Here is a 24,698-nt window from a genome sequence, read left to right as displayed (position 1 = left end):
GAATCAAAAGAGCTGGGCTTGAACCCTTACTGTTCTTTAATTTGGGATCTTGGATAAGTCACTTACTTAACTTCTAGTCCTCAGTTTCTTCATCTGTAAAATGACAAGTTAAACTACATGGCCTCTAAGATCCTTTCCAACTCCATCAACTAGATGATAGTGCCATGGAAAGAACACTGGATTGGAATCAGGAAGACCTGAGTTCAAATCCTGCTTTAGGCATTTACTAGCTATGTGACCCTGGGAAGTCACTTTACCGTTCTCACCTTAGTTTCCTTGTCTTTAGAATGGGGATAATAATAACACCTGCTCACAGAATGGATTAAATTAGAGAATATTTGTAAAGAGCTTTGCAAAACTTAAAGTGCTACTGGAATTTAATGTAGGGCAGTGGATAGAGAGCCCAGTCTGGAGTCTGAAAGATTCATCTTCAAATCCAGTCTCAGACATTTCCTAACCGTGTGATCCTGGGCAAGTCACTTCTCCCTGTTGGCCTCAGTTTCCTCATTTGCAAAATGCACTGGAAGAAGAAATGGCAAATCACTCTAGTATCTCTACTAAGAAAATCCCAGGGGGGTCATAAAGAGTCAGACACAGCTGAAATAACTGAACAACAGCAATTGTTATCCCTTTAGACTGAAGTGTGGAAGCGAGAGCCTGGGTCTAATACACTGCCTCTGTATAACAAAATAGCACCTGAGAGCAGGTGAGAAATGCTATGAGGTCAGAAGCCTTGGAAAGGACATCTGTCCTTCTGAATTCCTCCCATTTCTCATAAGGAGACATGTGTCATGCTGTGTGAAGACAGAGGAGCTCTTGATATTATTTCCATCCTGGAAACTGAGGTAATTGGGATGTGGCACCCAGTAGAGGGAGAAAGCATTTGGACTAACACCAGAGGACCCTGCTTCAATATCCTGGTTTTGGTACCATTAACCTTTAGGAGTTTGAGCAAGCCACCACTTCCCTGGGACTCAGTTTCTGCATTTGTCAAACAAGAGGTTTGAATTAAATGATCCCCGAGGTTTCTTATAGGTGGCCCAAGAGTCTAGCTCCCAGGCCTCCAAATGATGTTATCTCATCCTGGATCTTCTCTAAAAGTCTGGGTCCCCTCACACTGGGATAATCACCCACCATGTGATCTCCCTGTGGAGCCTCTATTTCGTGGAGGGGTCCAGGCTGGCCTTCATTTCTTTCCCATGTTCCTGGCTTCCTTCCCATGCTCCCCCTCAGGCATCTTCATTTCTTCCCTCTTCAGTGCCCTCTTATGTTTTATCTTCCCCAGTTAGAATGTAAATTCTTCCTGGTCAGGAACCATATTTCTTTTGGCTTTGTGTCTATCCCCAGCCCTTGGCACAGAGTCTGGTACATGGCAAAGACTTGATAAATGTTTGCCTCCTTCCTTCTTCCCTCCTTCCTTCCCTCCTCCCTTCCCTCCCTCCCTCCTTCTTTCCTTCCTTCCCTCCTCCCTTCCTTCCCTCCCTCCTTCCTTCCTTCCTTCCTTCCTTCCTTCCTTCCTTCCTTCCTTCCTTCCTTCCTTCCTTCCTTCCTTCCTTCCTTCCTTCCTTCCTTCCTTCCTTCCTTCCTTCCTTCCTTCCTTCCTTCCTTTCTTCTTTCCTTCCCTCCTTCCTTCCTTTTTATGATAATCATTGAGAATGACAATTCTCATATGCTGAGTTAGGTGTGGAGAGCTAGTCTTGGAGTTAGATGAAATGGGTTTGAATCCTGCCTCAAACATCTATTTCCCCACCTACCTTTCCTTCACTTCCCGTTGACACTGAGCCCTGCCTAAGAACAGTTAAGCAAAACTGGCCCCCAAAATGATCACATCCAGGAGGATTGTCAAGAGAGTTTTGTTCCAGACTTTTACCATTCTTCCTTTTTCCCACCTTTCTGCTGAGAGGAGTGAAGTATGTTCCATCATTATATTAATTTTTTATGGAGAAAACAAATGAATTTTAAAAGGTTCTGGCTTTCTACCATCAAGCAAAAGTACTTAATTTATTGTACTTTAAGGTAGCTAGGATTTTTTTTCAACTTGGCAAACTCTCCTTGAACAATTCCCATGCTAAAAGCACTCTGCTAGGCTCCTAAGAGGTTACAGTCAGAATTGACTTGAGAGAGACTTTAGTCCAATGCTCTGATCTTTTTTTTTTTTTTTGCAATGGACCTGTCTGTAATTTTATTGGTGTAGGGAGCTCTAATGGGGAGCCTTTTGAGGCCCCTTTAACCTCCACTCTACAAAGGTTAATCCTTAGAGAATTGCCTCTAATATCTGTCATTGACCTGCCTCAAACAAAAATTTGTGAGGGTCATGTAAAACTGAGACCCCATTACTTTTAAAAAACAATTCTGAGATTTCATTGGAGTCTTCTAATGAGGATATTCTCTCCCCCAAAAGGAGATCAGCACCTATTCTCCTGCCCAAAGTCCTAGAGAGTTAGTTGCCTCAGGTGGTAAGAGGTAAAGGTTTTGCCCATAGTGGGCAGAATGTATCATAGGGATTTGAATGCAGGATTTTCTGTCTCTGCAGTCAGCTCTCTCTCCACCATACCACACTGCTCTCTCTTCTGCCCTCATTTCACAGCAGAGGAAATGGTGGCCCAGGGAAATAAATAATTTACTCATGATCACACATATAAGTGGCAGAGAGAGGATTTGAATCCAGGACTTCCAACTGCAGGGTTAGTGATCTTTCTATTTGATTAAGGACATAGTTGCTACCTGAGTCATATTCATAGACTCCTAGAGTGAGAGCTGGAAAGGGTTTTTAAGGCCATCTAATTTAACCCCCTTATTTTACAGAGGAAGAAATTGAGGCAAAGTGTAAGAGGCTGTATTTGAACTTGGGTCTTCTAACTCTAGTATATATATAGTAGTCTCTCGGTGACCGAGAATGACAATTGTCTTTGTGCATTATCAACTATTGATGTACCCTCATGTGGCTTTGGAGTCCAAAGGCTGAGGCGCAGAGTTTGTGGCACATGGGGTATGGGACACCAGTTGTTACAGGAGGTGCGGTTGTGGCCTGGTGTCGGCGTTCATGTGCAGCGGCAAGACGTCGACGTCGCTCATCTTCAAAAGTGGTGGCGGCATGGTTAATGTGGGTTCGCCAGCTGCTTCTGTCAGAGGTAGCGAGTTCTAGTTGCTTTGGTGTCATGCCAGCCCACTTCAAGTTGGACTTTAGCTGATCCTTGAATCTTTTCTTTGGTCGGCCTTGTTTCCTGAGTCCAGCTGATAGTTCACCATAGAATACCTGTCTTGGTATTTGCTGTGGGTCCATGCGGATGACGTGTCCAGACCATCGTAGCTGGGTTTGGAGGACCATGACTTCAATGCTGGTGGAGTTGGCTCTGTCGAGGACTTCCTGATTGGTGATTCGGTCCTGCCATCAGATCCTCATGATTGACCGGAGGGAGCGTTGGTGGAATTGCTTCAGCTGTTTCATGTGCTTCCGGTAGTGTCCATGTCTCACAACTGTACAGGAGCGAACTGAGGACCACTGCTTGTACACTTTGAGCTTCGTCACAGTGCTTACACTTTTGTTTTGGAGGACTTTGGAGCGCAGCTGCCCAAGTGCCTGGCTGGCCTTTTGGATCCTGGCATTAATCTCATGGTCTAGGGACCCGTCGTTGGTGATGCCCAGGTACTTGAAAGTGTTGATGTTAGAAAGCTGCGTGCCGTCGATTGTAATGCACAGCTGGTTAGTTGGCCTCCCTGGTGCAGGTTGGAACAGCACCTCTGTTTTGCTGAGGCTGATAGTCAAGCCAAACAGTTTTGTTGCGGTGGAGAACCTGTCCACAATGGTTTGGAGATGATTTTCTTGGTGGGCCATGAGAGCACAGTCATCTGCGAAGAGAGCTTCCAGCATGAGTCTCTCTGTTGTCTCTGTTTTTGCAGTCAGGCGGCGAAGGTCAAATAGTGAGCCATCCAGTCGGTATTTGATGTAGACGTCAAGGTCTAGATCCATCACAGCATGTCATAATACTTGGGTGAAGTATAGGTTGAATAGTACAGGAGCAAGGACACAGCCTTGTTTCACGCCATTGGAGATGTTGAAGCGATCAGAAGTCTCTCCACCAGATAGGACTTCCCCTGTCATGTCGACATGAAAGAGCTGGATCAGTTTGACAAATTTTGCTGGGCAACCGAGCTTGCTAAGGATCACCCACAATGCGTCCCTGTTCACTGTGTCAAACGCCTTTGTCAGGTCTATGAAGACAATGTAGAGACTCAGGTTCTGTTCAAGGCATTTTTCCTGCATTTGCCTCACCGTGAAGACCATGTCGATGGTGTTGCGATCTGGTCGAAAGCCACATTGTGATTCAGGCAGGTTCTGCTCTGAAACAGATGACAGGAGTCTGTTGAGTATAACACGGGCAAGGATCTTTCCGGCAGTGGAGAGTAGTGAGATGCCTCTGTAGTTGTCACAGGCTGTTCGTGAGCCTTTGTTCTTATATAGGGCTGACCCATATGCTGGTCAGTACTCTGTGGAATGCCTGGAGCACCTTTCCATTTAAGGCCTTGTACACCTCGGTTGGGATCCCGTCTTTACCGGGTGCCTTGCCTGCACTCATTTGTTTGATGGCTTTTTGGACTTCCTCTATTGAAGGAGGGACATCAAGTTGTTCAATGGTGTGGTTTTGGGGGATCTGGTCAAGGGCGCTTTGGTCGACTGAAGAGAGTCAGTTGAGAAGCTGACTGAAGTGTTCTTTCCACCTGTTGCTGATGCCTTTTTTATCTTTTATGATGTATGGGGTGTATGGGGTGCTCAGGGAGGGGTATTATCTCTGGTATGGAGGGCCTGTCGTGCCCTCCTAGGGCAGCTCTCCAGCCTCTGACCCCCACCTGACACCCAGCTCTCACTTGTGGCTCCCAGTAGCTGCTAGCATGTGGCAGCAGCCACACCCCGGGCAACGGCCAAACCTTGTGAGGGTAGCCATCGGGTCGTCGTGGACCCCTGGTGAACCAGGGCTTTGGTCACCCAGCATGTGAAGACTGCTTTGGTGGAACAGGCAGAAGAAACCAACAAGAAGCTTCAACGGCTGAGAGGGCGATGCAGCAAAGCACTGTGGAGTGCTTAGGGCGTGTTGGAGCACAAAGGACAACATGGCCATCCAATGCAGCTGAGGAAGTCTCCAGACATAACAATTTTTCGTGCCACTGGACCCAGGCTTCCAACACCGAGAGAGTGGGACTGTCTCTGTGCATCGGCTTTTCCACTTAAATCTCTTTCATGAACAAGTATCTTTGTGCACACTCATCTAACTCTAGTATCAAGAGCTATTTCTCTGGTGCCACTGTACAGTTTTCAAGCAGCTAGAATTCTTACAAGTGGGAAATGAGTGTTTAAAGTGCTTTCAACATTTGAAAATTTGGTTTGGGATTTTTCCTAATGAAGTGTATATAATAAACACAGATCTATGGTATAGCAAAATGGGACAACACAAAAAACCCAAATGAGGGAACAGTCCCTATACCTTTTATTTTAATCTCCTATCAAGCAATGAGTCAGATCCAATTAGACCAGATGATTCAGAAGACAACTGTAGATGAATCTGGAAGGAAGATATATAATAAGTGGAAATTGCAGAGACCAATTTAGGCCTGATGGCAGCAGAAATTTCCTAACTAGGAGAGCTATCCCAAAGTGGAATGGGCTGCCTTGGAAGGAGGTGGGCTCCCTCTTCTTGAAGGTCTTTGAACAAAAGGAGCCAACACCTGTTGGATAAGTGATAGCCTGGGTTCTTGTTCAAGTATCAGTTAGACTTTGAGGTTCTATGATTCTTCCAAACAGGAATATGAACAGGCCTGCTCAAATTTCCAAGTGGATCTTTTCTCACTGACAACTAGAGAGCCACCCACTGAATCTGGGTCTGAATGCCTCAGTCTCTGCTGTGCCATGTGAAGAAGTGAAAACAGCATTCATGAAAATGACATCAGGAAGAGCAGCTGGATCTAACTAAATGCAACCAGAGGAGAGCTGTGCTAGAGGCAGGCACCTCAAACTGTAAAGGTGGTCAGGAATCATTTTTCAAGTGATCTCACAGAGGGGGAAGGTTACAATAGAGCAGAAAAGATCACAGACTTTTAAAAAATGATTAGAAAGACATCAGTTACTATCTACTTTGTGTCTACTTTTTCAAATCTATGAAGTCTTTATGAAATGGTCTATGTCTGCATTAAAGGAAGCCTTGATGAAAATATGAGAACAAGCAGGCTTCCAAGAGACCATTCTATAGAATACACCATATCTTCCTGGTCACACATATGACTGAAAAAAAGACAAAAGTGTGATTCATTTATTTATTTTTATTAATTACTAAAAGAAAAAATAAAGCAGCTGTCTTCCAACAACATACATTGTTGTGAACATACAAAATTACTTGTTAGAAATGATGGAAGGTGTCATCTTCAATGATACTCTGATCATTACTATCAAGTGTGCATAAAATGGGAAATGCATGTTCATCAAAGGGATTTATTGCTCTTAATGAAGATGCCATATACAAAGTCCAAAAGAACACTGGATTCTCCTTAGATGGGGAAGTTCTTGAGATGCTACTGCTTGTAGAGCACATTGTACTCATTGCATACAGCCACAGGACATTACAGGATCTCCTTGGAGGCTTCCATGGCCTCTCAAAACAGACCAGCTTAACTATGCACAAAGGACAGTTAAAGGACATAGATTTAGAGTTGGAAGGTTGTCTAATCTAATCCTCTCATTTTAAAGATGAAGAAACTGAGGCCCATAAAAGTTGTGATGTTTTCAATATCACTTAGTCACAATTGAAATTCAAACTCAGGTCCTCTTTTTTCAAGTTTAATGCTCTTTATTTCCTGTCTCTGCTGTCTGCTATTCCTAGAATCTACTACTTCATCTCTGCTTCTTGGAACCCTTCGCTTCTTTCAAGGTGCCGTTTCTTCTCTGTAGCCCTCACAGATGTCTCTAATTGTTACAGCTCTCTCTCCCTCACCAATTTTCCTGATACTATATTTAGGTAGGTCCTCTTTACCCAAAGAGCTGAGGTGGAGGTCTTTAGGACAAAACACAAAACCTCAGTGTATTTTGATTCAAAGATTATAGAGGCTGTTTAACCGTATCCGTAAAGACAAATTCTCTCTTTTCCCATCTGAAAGGGAAAGAAAAGCTGAAATCTCATTAAAAGCAAGAGACCAGCAAGTATTTTGACAATAGGACACACAGTCCTCTGCCCTTGTTTGAAAGGTGAGACTGGAACCAACTTAATTAAAAGGATAGTCACATAAGCTCTGTGAAAGACATCTGTGAAAGACAATAAAAATTATATATATAAAAATTAAAAAGTTATATATATTTATAACTTTTTAATTTTTATATATATAATTTTTATATTATATATATTTATATAAAATATAATATATATTTTAATAACCTAAAAATAAAAGGATTCACAAACTTATAGTAAGAAAAACTTAAGTAATTATTAGTAGTAGCTTATAACTAGTTATGTTGCTAAAAGGCTCACAAACTTATAATAACAAAAACTTAAATAATTACCAGTAGTAACTTATAACTATTGTTATGTTACTAAAAAGACTCACAAACTTATACTAATAAAAATTTAAGTAATTATCTGTAGTAACTTATAACTATTGTTATGTTACTAAAAAGACTCACAAATTTATAATAATAAAAACTTTAGTAATTATCAGTAGTAAAGACTCACAAACTTATAATAATAAAACCTTTTAGACTTCCGGTCAAGATGGCAGCTTAGAGAAAGCTAAAGTTCGGAGCTCCAGAAACCCTTCCTTACCGATCTCAAACTGAATGCTCCTAGGGCACTGAAATTCAAAACAAAAAACAGAATAGATCCCGGGAACACTCCTCCTGGACCTGGATCAAAAGGTACGGCCCCCCAAAAGTCAGAACCCAAGATTACTCGGATCTAAGGGGTAGGCAAAAGGAAGGTCCCAGGACCCATCCCCCCCAACCCAGAGCACTGAATCTGAGGCAGCAGCAGGAACCTCAGGGCAGGCAAAAGGGCCTTGGGAGCCGGCTATTCTGAAGGCCACACCCTGAAAACAACCTGAGCCAGTTGCGGGGGCACCCAGACAGCAGGGAAACAGAGAGGGGGGAGCCTGTAGCCCCTTGACCAGATCCTTCCATCTGAGTCTCACCAAAGGTCCCTGCCTCAGGGCATACTCAGTCTGAGGTTAATCCTATCACCAGCCCTTGGACCCCCGGGAAGCCACGGCCCCTCCCCCTCAAAGTGCAGGGTCATTTAGCCAGCAAAGGCATTGAAATACATCTGAGAGTGTCAAGCCAGGCAGCAGAGCATAGAAGTAAGGCAACAGAGAAGCATCGGGAGGGAACTGAGGAGGGTAGTAACACCGAAACACCGAAACACCAGCAATTCCGGGCCTCCTGGGGAAGACAGACAATTTGCCTGGGGCTAAAGCCACTGAACATCAGACAGATAACAGAAGAGCCAGCCCCCCTCACTAAGATAGGGATGGCAAACAGCACAGAAGCAAAAAAGCCTCAAAGCAACAAGAAAAACAAGAAGGGGGCAACTTTGGACACATTTTATGGAGAAAAAATACAAAATACAGAGGAGATAGAAGAGGAAACACAAGCAAATGCACCGAAATCTTCCAAAGGAAATGGAAACTCTCCACGAACTTTTGAAGAATTTGAATTGAAAATGATCAAAAAGATGGAAGCCTTCTGGCAGGAAAAGTGAGAATTAATGCAAAAGAATTTCACACAACTACAAAACTGGTTTGACCTAACTGAAAAGGAAAATCAGGCTTTAAAGGTCAGAATTAGGCAACTCGAAGACAACAAGCAGGTAAAAGACCAAGAATCAATAAAGCAAAGCTGAAAGATCAAGAAATTAGAAGAGAACATAAAATATCTCACTGACAAGGTGACAGACTTGGAAAATAGAGGAAGAAGAGATAATTTAAGAACAATTGGACTACCAGAAAATCCAGAAATAAACTGCAAACTCGACATCGTAATATAAGATATAATCAAAGAAAATTGCCCAGAGATTCTAGAATAAGGGGGCAATACAGCCACTGAAAGAGCTCACAGAACACCCTCTACACTAAATCCCCAAAAGACAACTCCCAGGAATGTAATTGCCAAATTTCAAAGCTTTCAAGCAAAAGAAAAAATCCTACAAGAAGCCAGAAAAAGGCAATTTAGATATAAAGGAATGCCAATCAGGGTCATACAAGACCTTGCAAGTTCCACTCTGAATGATCGTAAGGCATGGAACATGATTTTCAGAAAGGCAAGAGAGCTGGATCTTCAACCAAGAATCAGCTATCCAGCAAAACTGACTATATACTTCCAAGGGAAAGTATGGGCAATCAACAAAATAGAAGATTTCCAAGGTTTTGCAAAGAAAAGACCAGAGCTCTGTGGAAAGTTCGATATTGAAAAACAAAGAGCATGGAATACCTGAAAAGGTAAATATGATGGAAAGGGAAAAGGAGAAAATTGTTATGTTTTCATTTATTCAAACTCTCTTCTATAAGGACTACATATATATCAATCTATATATATTAATATATGGAAAATGTAATGTGTAAATAGAGGGAAAAGAAAAATCAAATAGAATAATCTTTCTCACACAAAGATTCACACGGATAGGGGAGGGGAAGAAAACTCCTATAAGAAGGAGAGGAAGAGAGTTTTTATTTAAACCTTACTCTCAGGGAAATCAACTCTGAGAGGGAAAAAACATCCAGATCCATTGGGATCCTGAATTCTATCTTACCCAACAAGGGTAGGGAGAAGGGAAAACCAAGGGGGGGAGGTGGAGAGCGAAAACAAAAGGGGAGTGAAGGAGAGGGGGGAGGGGGAGGGAACAAAAAGGGAGGAGCTAGAAAAGGAAACATATCAAGGGAGGGGACAAGGGGGACTGATTGAAAGTAAATCACTGGATTAAAAGGTTAGACCTAAAGAAGAAAGGTTAGAATTAGGGAAGGATATCAAAATGCCAGAGAATTCACAAGTCACAATCATAACTTTGAATGTGAATGGGATGAACTCACCCATAAAACATAGACGAATCACAGAATGGGTTAGAATCCAAAACCCTACCATATGTTGTCTCCAAGAAACACACATGAGGCGGGTAGACACCCACAAGGTCAGAATTAAAGGATGGAGTAAGACCTTCTGGGCCTCAACTGACAGAAAGAAGGCAGGAGTGGCAATCATGATATCTGATAAAGCCAAAGCAAAAATAGACCTGATTAAAAGGGATAGGAAAGGTAATTATATTTTGTTAAAAGGGACTTTAGATAATAAGGAAATATCACTAACCAACATGTATGCACCAAATAATATAGCACCCAAATTTCTAATGGAGAAACTAGGAGAATTGAAGGAAGAAATAGACAGTAAAACCATATTAGTGGGAGACTTAAACCAACCATTATCAAATTTAGATAAATCAAATCAAAAAATAAATAAGAAAGAGGTAAAAGAAGTGAATGAAATCTTAGAAAAATTAGAGTTAATAGTCATATGGAGAAAAATAAATAGGGACAAAAAGGAATACACCTTCTTCTCAGCACCACATGGCACATTCACAAAAATTGACCATACACTAGGTCATAGAAACATGGCATACAAATGCAGAAAAGCAGAAATAATAAATGCAGCCTTTTCAGATCACAAGGCAATAAAAATAATGATCAGTAATGGTATGTGGAAAACCAAATCAAAAATTAATTGGAAATTAAACAATATGATACTCCAAAATCATTTAGTTAGAGAAGAAATCATAGAAACAATTAATAATTTCATCAAGGAAAATGACAAAGGCGAGACATTCTTTCAAACCTTTTGGGATGCAGCCAAAGCAGTAATCAGAGGTAAATTCATATCCCTGAGTGCATATACTAACAAACTAGGGAGAGCAGAAATCAGTCAATTGGAAATGCAAATAAAAAAACTTGAAAGCGATCAAATTAAAACCCCCCCAGCAGAAAACCAAATTAGAAATCCTAAAAATTAAGGGAGAAATTAATAAAATAGAAAGTGATAGAACTATTGATTTAATAAATAAGAGTAGAAGCTGGTACTTTGAAAAAACAAAATAGACAAAGCACTGGTCAATCTAATTAAAAAAGGAAAGAAGAAAAGCAAATTAACAGCATCAAAGATGAAAAGGGGGACATCACCTCCAATGAAGAGGAAATCAAGGCAATCATTAAAAATTACTTTGCCCAATTATAGGGCAATAAATACAGCAATCTAGGCAATATGGATGAATATATACAAAAATACAAACTGCCTAGACTAACAGAAGAAGAAATAGAATTCTTAAATAATCCCATATCAGATAATGAAATCCAACAGGCCATCAAAGAACTCCCTAGGAAAAAATCCCCAGGGCCTGATGGATTCACAAGTGAATTCTATCAAACATTCAAAGAACAGCTAATTTCAATACTATACAAACTATTTGACATAATAAGCAAAGAGGGAATTCTACCAAACTCCTTTTATGACACAAACATGGTACTGATTCCAAAACCAGGCAGCTCAAAAACAGTGAAAGAAAATTATAGACCAATCTCCCTAATGAATATAGAAGCAAAAATCTTAAACAGGATACTAGCAAAAAGACTCCAGCAAGTGATCAGAAGGGTCATCCACCATGATCAAGTAGGATTTATACCAGGGATGCAGGGCTGGTTCAATATTAGGAAAACCATCCACATAATCGACCATATCAACAAGCAAACCAACAAAAATCACATGATCATTTCAATAGATGCAGAAAAAGCCTTTGATAAAATACAACATCCATTCCTATTGAAAACACTAGAAAGCATAGGAATAGGAGGGTCGTTCCTAAAAATAATAAACAGTATATATCTAAAACCATCAGCCAATATCATCTGCAATGGGGATAAACTAAATGCATTCCCAATAAGATCAGGAGTGAAACAAGGATGCCCATTATCACCTCTACTATTTGACATTGTACTAAAAACACTAGCAGTAGCAATTAGAGAAGAAAAAGAAATTGAAGGCATCAAAATAGGCAAGGAGGAGACTAAGCTATCACTCTTTGCAGATGACGTGATGGTCTACTTAAAGAATCCTAGAGATTCAACCAAAAAGCTAATTGAAATAATCAACAACTTTAGCAAAGTTGCAGGATACAAAATAAACCCACATAAGTCATCAGCATTTCTATACATCTCCAACATAGTTCAGCAGCAAAAACTAGAAAGAGAAATCCCATTCAAAATCACCTTAGACAAAATAAAATACCTAGGAATCTATCTCCCAAGACAAACACAGGAACTATATGAACACAACTATAAAACACTCTCCACACAACTAAAACTAGACTTGAGCAATTGGAAAAACATTAACTGCTCATGGGTAGGACAAGCCAATATAGTACAAATGACCATCCTACCCAAACTTATCTACCTATTTAGTGCCATACCCATAGAACTTCCAAAAAATTTCTTTACTGATTTAGAAAAAACCATAACAAAGTTCATTTGGAATAACAAAGGATCAAGGATATCCAGGGAAATAATGAAAAAAATACAAAGGAAGGGGGCCTTGCAGTCCCAGATCTCAAACTATATTACAAAGCAGCAGTCATCAAAGCAATTTGGTACTGGCTAAGAGACAGAAAGGAGGATCAGTGGAATAGACTTGGGGCAAGTGACCTCAGCAAGACCATATATGATAAACCCAAAGATCCCAGCTTTTGGATCAAAAATCCACTATTCGATAAAAACTGCTGGGAAAACTGGAAGACAGTGTGGGAAAGATTAGGATTAAATCAACACCTCACACCCTACACCAAGATAAATTCCAAATGGGTGACTGACATGAACATAAAGAAGGAGACTATAAGTAAATTAGGTAAACACAGAATAGTATACATGTCAGACCTTTGGAAAGGAAAAGACTTTAAAACCAAGCAAGACATAGAAAGAGTCACAAAATGTAAAATAAATAATTTTGACTACATCAAATTAAAAAGCTTTTGTACAAACAAAACCAATATAACTAAAATCAGAAGGAAAGCAACAAATTGGGAAACAATCTTCATAAAAACCTCTGACAAAGGTTTAATTACTCAAATTTACAAAGAGCTAAATCAATTGTACAAAAAATCAAGCCATTCTCCAATTGATAAATGGGCAAGGGACATGAACAGGCAGTTCTCAGATAAAGAAATCAAAACTATTAATAAGCACATGAAAAAGTGCTCTACATCTCTTATAATCAGAGAGATGCAAATCAAAACAACTCTGAGGTATCACCTCACACCTAGCATACTGACTAATATGACAACAAAGGAAAATAATGAATGTTGGAGGGGATGTGGCAAAGTTGGGACATTAATTCATTGCTGGTGGAGTTGTGAATTGATCCAGCCGTTCTGGAGGGCAATTTGGAACTATGCCCAAAGGGAGATAAAAGACTGTCTGCCCTTTGATCCAGCCATAGCACTGCTGGGTTTGTACCCCAAAGAGATAATAAGGAAAAAGACTTGTACAAGAATATTCATAGTTGCGCCCTTTGTGGTGGCCAAAAATTGGAAAATGAGGGGATGCCCTTCAATTGGGGAATGGCTGAACAAATTGTGGTATATGTTGGTGATGGAATATTATTGTGCTAAAAGGAATAATAAAGTGGAGGAATTCCATGGAGACTGGAACAACCTCCAGGAAGTGATGCAGAGCGAGAGGAGCAGAACCAGGAAAACATTGAACACAGAGACTGATATATTGTGGTACAATCGAAGGTAATGGACTCCTCCACTAGGGACAATGCAATGTCTCTGAACAATCTGCAGGGATCTTAAAAACACTATCCACAAGCAGAGGATAAACTGTGGGAGTAAAAACACCGATGAAAAGCAACTGCTTGACTACAGGGGCTGAGAGGAAATGACTGAGGAGAGATTCTAAATGAACACTCTAGTGCAAATACCAACAACATGGAAATGGGTTCGAACCAAGAACACATGTGAAACCCAGTGGAATTGTGCGCCGGCTATGGGAGAAGTGGTGGGAGGGGGGCGGGGGGAGGAAAAGATAATGATCATTGTTTCCAATGAATAAGGTTTGTAAATAACCAAATAAAATAATGTTTAAAAAGTAAAAAAAAAAACTTTAGTAATTATCAGTAGTAACTTATAACTATTGTTATGTTGCTAAAAGGACTCACAAACTTATAATAAGAAAAAATTTAGTAATTATCAGTAGTAACTTATAACTATTGTTATGTTACTAAAAAGACTCACAAACTTATAATAAGAAAAACTTTAGTAATTATCAGTAGTAACATATAACTACTGTTATGTAGGTTGTGACTTTAGCTTTAGAACTTGAACCAGTTTGCAGGACTGGCTGCTGAAAAGGCATTTCCCATTTTGCCTCAGTTTCACACTGTCCAAACAATTGCATATCTTCTGGTATACCTGCTCAGGGCATGGATTCATCTCCTGGCAGTCATACTCTACAAGGAGCACTGATGTAGTTGCCAGGGGATCCTCCTGAAGTCCAGTTGGAGTCTGAGGACTTAGGGTATCGAGACCTCCTGAACTCTAATTTATCTCCAAGGCTAGAAATATCTATCTCAGGATTACTGTTCAGTTGCCTACACATAGGAAAGAAACAAAACAGAAATAAGAAAGCCCCAAACCTAGGTTGCCTAGGTAAGGACATGAACTTCAGTTATTTGTCTTTGCTAAGTCCCAAAGTCAAAGTTACACGGTGAGGGAATCCTTAATTTCTTGAGTCTGTGGTTCAGAATGATGCTGATAGTATAGTAGTAATCTCTCAGTAACCAAGAATGACAATTGTCTTTGTGCGCTTTCATCTGTGATGTACCCTCATATGGCTTGAAGAGGGTGGGGATAGATGAGTGTGCACAAAGACACTTGTGCGTGAAGGAGATTTAAGTGGAAAAGTCGATGCCCAGAGACAGTCCCACTCTCTCGGCGTTGGAAGCCTGGGTCCAGTGGCACGAAAAATTGTTATGTCTGGAGACTTCCTCAGCTGCATTGGATGGCCATGTTGTCCTTTGTGCTCCAACATGCCCTAAGCACTCCACAGTGCTTTGCTGCATCGCCCTCTCAGCCGTTGAAGCTTCTTGTTGGTTTCTTCTGCCTGTTCAGCTGAAGCAGTCTTCACATGCTGGGTGAGCAAAGCCCTGGTTCACCAGGGGTCCATGACAACCCGATGGCTACCCTCACAAGATTTGGCCGTTGCCCGGGGTGTGGCTGCTGCCACATGCTAGCAGCTACTGGGAGCCACAAGTGAGAGCTGGGTGTCAGGTGGGGGTCAGAGGCTGGAGAGCTGCCCTAAGAGAGCATGACAAGCCTTCCATACCAGAGATATTACTCCTCCCTGAGCACCCCATAGTAGACTAGCTTAACTTTACTTATAAAACAGTACAAATCTGCTGTGGAAGTAATTCTTTCCAGTTTTAAAGAAACCATTTACCTTCTGACTTAGAATCAATAGTGTGTATTGCTTCCGAGGTAGGAAAGAATAGTAAGGAGTAGGGGTGGAGGATTAAGTGATTTATCCAGGATCCCACAGCAAGGAAGTGTCTAAGGCTAGATTTGAACCCAGAACCTCCCTTTTCTAGGCCTGGCTCTCTATCCACTGAACCACAGCTGCCTCCTTCTTTCTAACATTTTACTCAGTATGCTCAGGTGAGCCAGGGCTACATTATGGCAGATTCAGAATGAGTAGAATCCAAATAAATCAGATTATATTGTAATTCACCTTTGATTTTGAAACAAAAATGGCAGGAGCAAGTTTTCCTTTAAAAATCCAGAAGAGGGAGAAGCTGGGTAGCTCAGTGGATTGAGAGTCCAGTTTAGAGATGGGAGGTCCTAGATTCAAATCTGGCCTCAGACACTTCCTAGCTGGGTGACCCTGGGCAAGTCATTTAGCCCCCACTGCCTAGCCCTGACCACTCTTCTGCCTTGGAACCAATACACAGTATTGAATCTAAGGTGAAAGGGTTTTTAAAAAATCAAAAGAAAGACACTCTTTAACTAGCTCAAAAACTCTCACTTTCTTGGAGGGGAGCAGAAGTGGAGAAGCAGAGATGGTTTCCCAGAAATTGCATTTTCAAAGCGGCTCTCTAGGCCCATCACAGCAGAAGAGCTGTTAGCTTTGTCTATTTGGACATCATTTAATAAAGAGCATTTCTCCAGCACGGTTTTATCTCTGCGGAGAGCTGAGAGGCCCCAGCAAAAGGCCCGATAAGAGGAAATAGGACCGTGAGCACCGAGAAAGAAAGCTGCTACAATCCTCCCAAGGAGGGAGAGAAGGCATGATAAAAACTGCTGAATGGAGGCAGAGGTCTACGTTTCCCTTTTCCTTCCATTGCCCTTGAGAGAAGTTTCCTGCTTGCTCCCAGTGGGGAGAAGGCAGCTGCTGTGATCAGTGAGATTTGGGGTTACCTGCTTGCCAGGTGGAGAACTGGGACACTTGGCAGCTGCCGGATCACTCATCTCAAAGCAGAAGACTTTCAGCCTTGACTCACCCATCATCCACTTGGTGAAGATGAGCCGTGTCTGTTTTCGGTCATGGATCATCTTGTGGTTGGGCAGCAAGTGGCTTGGGGTTACTGAATGGTGACAGCCACAAGCTAGCATCCTGTTCAGGAGTCTGGTCATCAGCGGAGGAGCCACGAGAATAGCTGGTGACCCCCAAACCTATGTCCCAGAGACCTGGCCAGGGAGCCCGTAGCTACTGGAAATTCGGCTGACCGGTGATGAGATGGTAGGGAAGAAGACTCTCTCGCGCTGTGTTCCCCTTGCTTTCTGTTTGGTGCAGTCTCTGCCTCTAAGACGGGGCCCAGACCCATGGCTTCTCCCTTCGTTCTTACCAGGACCCAGAGAAATCGCTGTTTCAAGCCTGTTTCCCAGTACGACAGAGGCTGGAGGGCAAACGGGATGAGTCTCAGGACATGCTTGGTCTAGGTGGACTCGATTTTGCTTTTCATTTTCACTATGTTCAATAAACTGTATGGCCACAAGCTCCTGGGCCCTCTGAATGTGGGGCCTCAGGGGGTGCACAAGAGGTTTCGGATGAGGGACAAGAACTGGAGCCAGAGATTTCCTCTTTCCTTTTTCTCTTTTTTATATTAAAACCCTCACCTTCCATCTTGGAATCAATTCTGTGTATTGGTTCCAAGGCAGAAGAGTGGTCAGGGCTAGGTAATGGGGGTCAAGTGACTTGCCCAGGCTCACTCAGCTAGGAAGTACCAGGCTAAATTAGAATCCAGGACCTCCTGTCTCTAGACCTGATTCTCAGTCCATTGAGCCACCGAGCTTCCCCCCGATTGGTTCCTTTTTGTATCATCCTCATTTGACACACTACTTGACACATAGTAGGTGTTCAACAAATGTTTGTTAATTTTTTTTAAACCCTCACCTTCCATCTTGGAATCAATTCTGTGTATTGGTCCAAGGCAGAAGAGTGGTAAGGGCTAGGCAATGGGGGTCAAGTGACTTGCCCAGGGTCACCCAGCTAGGCAGTTTCTGAGGTCAGATTTGAACCTAGGACCTCCCGTCTCTAGCTGGCTCTCAAACCACTGAGCTACCCAGCTGCCCTCTTCTATTTTCAATATTTTGAACAATATTTCAGATCATTTTCCTAGTTTGTATTCGAAACTCATACCCTGCCAGTGCTCGAAACCACTTGCCTTGGCTGTGGTGGGCTTGGTACCAAGTTGGCAGGCTGAGAGCTCTTTGGCAACCAGCAGGAATACTAAGTAGCCTTTTGGGAGGCTGTACCATGCTTCCCTCCTGAGAGGAACTGAGGTAGCTCCTGGGCTGGTGGCTGCAGGGGAGGGTCATTTGCTCCATGACTCAGAGGCCATTTGCAAACAAAGAGATCCTCATCATGCACAAATGGTGGTTGAAAAAATTGTCCCTGTCAGATAAGCAGGGAAAGGGAGTGTGAAAAATGAAACCGAATCTTTAGGAAGCAATATCAAGTGACTAGGGCAAGGTCATTCACCCTTTCATTCAACTCTTATCCAATGGGCATCCTTTAAAAATGATGTACAGACATTATGGAAAGGCTTTACATGACGGCATGTCCATATATCAAAAGACTTGTCTTCTCAAGGAGAAGGGAAAAAAGGAAGGAGGGAGAGAACTCAAAACTCAAAATGCTTTCAAATGCTGAAAAAATTTTACATGTAATTGATAAAAAAAAGAATATGTGCAAGGCTTTGGGTAGGCAGTGAGGAAAGTCTGAATTCAAACCTAGCCTTAGACACTTAATAGCTATGTGACCCTGGACAAGTCATTTAACCTTCTGTGCGTCAATTTCCTCATCTGTCAAATGAGCCAGGGAAGAAAATGGCAAACATCTGTAGAAGCTTTGACAAGAAAACCCCAAAAAGGGTCACCAAGAATTAGGCATAACTAAATGACAACATCTTAGAATCTAGTCTTGGGGGTGACACAGTGGGAACTGCGTATACCCCATAGCAACCACAACTATATGGTCCAAGCCAAAAATGGGGCAAGATTTCAGACAAAAAGAATTTTCCTTATTTGTGAATTTGCTGTTGTGAATCTTTTGCCCAGATCCAGGAAGATCTGTGATTTTGCTCCAGGATTGGGAGCTTCTGGTGTGAGAATTCTCTCCCTCAGTAATTCAGCTTGAGCACCCTCCTCTAAATGAGTGGCCTGAGATTGAGAGAGGGTAAGTGATTGCCCAGAGCTAGATCTAGGATCAAAGATGGGATTTGTTCTTGAGCATTTCTGGCTCTAAGCTCAGCATCCCATCCCTTCTGCCAGGCTGTTTACAAAAATATTTTCAAAGGCACAGATAGTATATCCCATTTAATTACATTTAACAAAACTTTTTTAATCACAAAGGTATAATTACATGAAGAGAAATGCAGTAAAAAAGTATCCATTAGAGAATGCACTAGCTGAGCCGCCATCTTTATTCATTCATCGTTGAAATCAATTCGGTTTGAAGACCACAGCTTCCTTGCTCACTCATTGATTATTCTGCCAAAGTTTTAAAAATGTCTCCTGGCAAGTCTCTGAGCAATCCATTTGTATTGTCAAGGTGGGGGGGGGGGTTATAGTTTCTGCCATCGTCAATGATTTTTCTGATATCTGAAATAAGCAAAAATGATTGTCTTGGTCAGAAAGACCATAATGGGCACCGAGAAGCTGAATTTCATTCTTTTCCTTCATGTTTTCAGTAGAATGCAGACTTCCTGAGGGCAGGGGCTGCACCATTCTGTCTTTATATCTAGCCTCAGTGCCTTGAACAAAGAAGGCAATAAACATTTGTTGAAATGAAATAAATTTGGAGTAATTATCTTTCCATGACTAACACTTTTTTAAAAAACCCTCACCTTTGGGGGTAGATGGGTAGCTCAGTAGACTGAGAGCCAGGCCTAGAGATGGGAGGTCCTGGGTTCAAATATGATGGAACCAATACATAGTATCCATGCTAAGATGGAAGGTGAGGGTTTAAAACAAACAAACAAAAAACCCTCACCTTCCATCTTAGCATGGATACTGTGTATTGGTTCCAAGGCAGAAGAACCATTAAAAAGTGACTTGTCCAGGGTCTCACAGCTAGGAAGTGTCTGAAGCCTGATTTTAATCCAGGACCTTCCATCTCTGAGCCTAGCTTACTGAGCCACCTACCTGCCCCCATTACTAGTACTTTTAAATATACTCAAACATACCTGACTTGTACATACTTTCCTCATTAAGCTCTTAAATTCTCAGAGCCCAGACCAGAGATTTAAGAACTCACAATTCTCTAAAAATCATTGTATGAACACTCATCTCAGGGAACAGTGGTTGTAACTTATCTATCCTCTAGGAGTAGAGTTGGGGGACTACAGGTTACATCCTATCCCATAAGACATGGGTGCTTTGATGAGTAGTTTTTCTTGATTATAAAAGAGGATCCTCTCTCCCTCTCTCTCTCTCTCTCTCTCTCTCTCTCTCTCTCTCTCTCTCTCTCCCCCCTTTCTCTGTGTTTCTCTCTGTCTCTCTCTCTCCTGTGTCTCTGCCTCTCCCTCTCTCCATCTCTCTGTCTTTCCCTCTCTCTCCCTCCCTCTGTTTCTCTCTCTCTCTCCCCTGTGTCTCTGTCTCCCTCTCCATCTCTCTGTCTCTATCTCTTTCTCTGTCTCTCTGTGTCTCTGCCTCTCCCCTCTCCTCCTCCCTCCTTCTCTCTCTCTCTCTCTCTCTCTCTCTCTCTCTCTCTCTCTCTCTCTCTCTCTCTCTCTCTCTCTCTCTCTCTTCCTCTGTCTCTGTCTCTCTTTCCCCCCCCTGTGTTTCTCTTTGTGTGTCTTTCTCCTCTCTCTCTGTCTCTCTCTGTCACGCCCCGCCCCCCCATATGAGGATGTGAATATGATACGGAGGGGAAATCAAGGGCGCTACCAACAAACGCAGTTGGGAGGCTACCAAGCAGGGCTGGAGGTGGGCCGTGGGGGCAGAAACAGGCCTCTGCTCTTCTGGAATCTTGGACTCCTCACTAGGTAGCACTAGTTCACCACAAAACGTGGCTTCCTCATTCGTCCAGCATAAATGACGGACCGTCTTGCGTGTCGGTTCGGGTCAATGGCGGGCCCTAAGACTCCCCGATGCTCCGTTCTGGGCCGCAGCGTGGTGCGCTGGCGGATGATTCCGGACTCCTCTTGTTCGGAACTGTTGGGCCTGGTCCGTTACCTGCGGAGGTCGTCCTCCCGCCCCGCTGCTCGCATTCCAGAAGGGCGGCGAGACCTCTACTCCAGGGACAACTGACGACAAGTGGGACAATGGGGATGGGGGTGGCGCGCGGTCAGTCCCGGGAAATCCCCCAAACCTGCCCAAGCTCCTCTCGGTGGTCCCCCAGTTCCCAAGCCACGCCTCCACCTGGGTCTGGCCCCACCCATTTCCAGGGTTTCGGGCTGGAATGAAGAAAGGTGGAGATTCCCTGGAAGGGGAGGCGACAAGCCCCAAGAGCTGCTACTCCCCACCTGGGGCTGTTACTCCGCTGCCCATTGGGCTACTCTACTCGCCCTGGATTCATCCGCCAGCCCCTCGGCGATTCTATCAGCTAGTGGGCTCTTCTACTACCTTAAGAACCTCTCCTCGGTCTTGCTCAAGGACACATGTAAAACCCAGCGGAGTTGCTCATTGGCTACGGGATGGGAGGGGGGGGAGGGAAGAGCACGAATCCTGTAACCATGGAAACATTTTCTTAATTAATCAATTAAATAATAATTTAAAAAGAACCTCTCCTTCCTCAGATAAAATTCTTTTTTACTTCTGGATTGATTGGAGTTTGAGCCTTCCATTGTTGGGGAGAGCCCTGTTACTAACTTGGGAGAGTTCTCCCACAACAGAAGGGGCAGTCAGGTGGTACAGTGGTTAGAGCACCTGGAGACTGGAGGACCTGGGTTCAAATGTGACCTTGGACACTTCCTATCTGTGTGAACCTGAGCAAGTCTTTGGTCCTCCAATGGATCCTGGGACAGAAGGCCAGGGCTTTAATCAAAGATAATAAGAAAACCACTTATAGAAATTCATAGGCCCTCAGTGATATCTTCCAGTTTGGTCATTTTTCACTTGTGTCTGACTCTTGGTGATCCCATTGGGGGTTTTCTTGGTAAAGATATTGAAACGGTTGGCCATTTCCTTCTCTGGTTCATTTGACAGATGAGGAAACTGAGGCAAATAGAGTGAAGTGACTTGTCCAGGGTCACCCAGCTAGGAAGTGTCTAGAGTTGGATTTGAACTCGGGAAGAAGAGTCTTCTTGATTCTAGGCTCAGAATTCTAGCTACTGCCAACCTAGCTGCCCCAAGGGACCTCTAGTCCAACTCAAACATGAAGGAAATCCTCATGAAAATGAACTCCAACAGCCTGTCATCTAGCCTCTGATGGAGCCCTCCGAGGAAGGAGGCCCACCACCTCCTAGGGCAGTCCATTTCACTTTGGGATGGCCTTCATTTTGGAAAAAATTTTCTTGACTCGAAGCCTCTATCTAGGGGCAGCTAGACAGCACAGTATATAGGACACCAGGACTGGAGCGTGGAAGGCCTCAGTTAAAATCTGGCCTCAGACACTTCTTAGCTGTGTGACCCTGGGCAGGTCACTTAACCCTGACAATAGAAAGACAGAAAGTGAGAATTTTTTTAAAGGGTTGACTTGCCCTTTTGCTTCTGGTTCTGTCCAATGGGGCTGGTAGGAAGAAGTGTTCCTCCTTCCCTTAATGGCCCTTCAAATAACTGACCATTGCCATTCAGGGCCATCACTTCTCCCAATCCCAGGGAATTTGGGATATTTGACAGAAACTATCCATATTTGCTTCCCAAATGCCTAGATTGGGGATCTCAGCCTTGTGTGTGTCTTGGTACCTTTTGACACCATGGCAGAGGCTGTGGATCCTTTCTCAGAATCATGTTTTTTAAATGCCTAAAATAAAATTCATAAGATTCAAAGGAAACCAATTACATCGAACTAAAGGTGGAAATGTGTCTGCAGAGTCCCAAATCTAGGGACCTCAGGTTAAGAACTCTTGGTCTAGGGGCAGCTGGGTGGCTCAGTGGAGAGAAAGCCAGGTCTAAAGATGGGAGGTCCTGGGTTCAAATTTGACCTTAGATATTTCCCAACTTGGGAATAGTAAACACAATCATTAGCCATTTTCCCACTCTTCGAAATCCCAAACCGGTAATTGTTTCCACCTTCTCTTAACAGTCTTCTACTAGTCTATGGCACATTCCCGTTTCTCTGGAGTGGCTGAGCTTCATCTGTTCTGCCCGTCCTTTTTGGAAAGAGCATCGTCGTGTGAGACACAGAGCCGCAACCCGCCTTCAGGTCTTTGAAAACGTTTCTAAGCCTAATGGGAACATTTGTGGCTGCTAAAATGGAAAGTTCGTTGGCTTGTGTTCCAAAACGGGCATCGGGATGGCTTCTCTGGGCCACACACTTTGTTTGGCAACCTTGCAAGATCAGTGCTGACAGTAGACAGTAACACTTACCATGTCAGAGAGAGGAACATCAGATGTGTTATTCATCCAATTGTTGCAAATGTGTCTCCACAAATGTTGCAACTATCTAACCTTTTCCAGAAAAAGTTCCTCGAACAAAAGTTGTCCGACACATTTGTAAAAAGAGTTGGAGGAGAAAATGGCCAACCACTGCAGTGTCTTTGCCAGGAAATCGCCAAATGGGGTCACAAAGGTAGACATGATTGAATGATGACAAAGATTCTTGTCCTGGCTTTGCCAATTAGTACCAGCATGACCCTGGGCAAGTCATTTCCCATCGATGAGCCTCTGTTCCTCATATGTGTAATGAAGAGATTGGATTACATGACTTTAGAAGCCACCACTTGGAACAGAGAAATCACAATTGTAAGATTAAAAATGAATATCCAAAATGCTCCAAGTATTATATTTAATAAGACTTATTAATAATAACTTGAAGCAGGGGGAAGCTGGGTAGCTCAGTGGATGGAGAACCAGGCCTAGAGACAGGAGGTCCTGGGTTCAAATCTGACCTCAGACACTTCCCAGCTGGGTGACCCTGGGCAAGTCACTTGACCCCCATTGCCTAGCCCTTACCACTCTTCTGCCTTGGAGCCAATACACAGTGTTGACTCCAAGATGGAAGGTAAGGGTTTTTTAAAATAATAGTAATAATAACAACAACAACAACTTGAAGCAAAAAAAAATAAAAGGCTAGAGAAAAAAAGAGAGCTCACCCAGCCATGCATGCCAGAAAAGACAGAGCTAGAGAGGAGTTACAGAACTATATACACACAGGTAGCAAATGCAAACATGGGGATAAAGAGGAAAGGGATGCTGGGAGATGTAGTTCAAGAGCACAAAATTTTCTAATTATACACAATCATTTAATTGTGCATTTATCTCCCCTTGCAGAGGCCAGAGTTAAAGGGCATTCTCCTATTTTCTCCATTGAAGGGGTCCTTTGGCATCTTAGACCTCCTCAGCAGTCTGCCAAGGCCTGTGACCCTTTTCCAGAATGGTTTTTCAACATTCAAAGGAAATACAAAATTTAACTTAGAGATTAATTAGAAGAAAATTTTTGTAATTGGAACCCCAGAACTACAATTCCCAGCACCCCACTCTTCTTCTCACATCACATGCTGAGGTAGGCAGGATATAAATTTTGTGTAGCCTCGCCTTTCACTCTTCTTGTGATCTTGTGGTCCAAGAGAGCTGTGGATGTGGGCTTTTTGAGAGCTGGGAGAATTTACTAACGTGGGTTTACTTTTGTTAGATAATTAGGTTTTTATACTTCTTTCCTTTTTATTCTTTCTACTCCAATTGATTAGTAATAAGCTTTATAAAATTAATCGTCAGAGTGCTGGATTTTTAATTTTTTTTAAATAAAAAAATTTTAAATTAAATTAAATTAAAATTTTAATTTAAGTCCTACAAGATGTAATTTTTTTCCATTCGGATTTCCCAACCTCCTGAAATATTTTCACAGACCCCTTGGTGGGCAGCAGGGTATCTCGGACTCTTGATTAAGCACTTTCTTTCTTTCTTTCTTTCTTTCTTTCTTTCTTTCTTTCTTTCTTTCTTTCTTTCTTTCTTTCTTTCTTTCTTTCTCTCTTTCTCTCTTTCTCTCTTTCTCTCTTTCTCTCTTTCTCTCTTTCTCTCTTTCTCTCTTTCTCTCTT

General features: G+C 42.6%; 1 long non-coding RNA gene across 1 annotated transcript; it reads right to left on the bottom strand.

Moving 5' to 3' along the window:
- Nucleotides 1–18,949: 18,949 nt before the first annotated feature.
- LOC130457022 (uncharacterized) lies at nucleotides 18,950–21,187 on the bottom strand. Its single transcript, XR_008915959.1, has 2 exons — nucleotides 20,472–21,187; nucleotides 18,950–19,160 (listed from the first exon to the last, which is right to left on the bottom strand). It is a non-coding gene; the product is annotated as an uncharacterized LOC130457022 (long non-coding RNA).
- Between the last annotated feature and the right edge of the window lie 3,511 nt (nucleotides 21,188–24,698).

This window comes from Monodelphis domestica, chromosome 2 (assembly GCF_027887165.1).
Source record: "Monodelphis domestica isolate mMonDom1 chromosome 2, mMonDom1.pri, whole genome shotgun sequence".
In the NCBI taxonomy this organism is placed as follows: domain Eukaryota; kingdom Metazoa; phylum Chordata; class Mammalia; order Didelphimorphia; family Didelphidae; genus Monodelphis; species Monodelphis domestica.
This window is presented reverse-complemented; position numbering and strand designations above follow the sequence as displayed.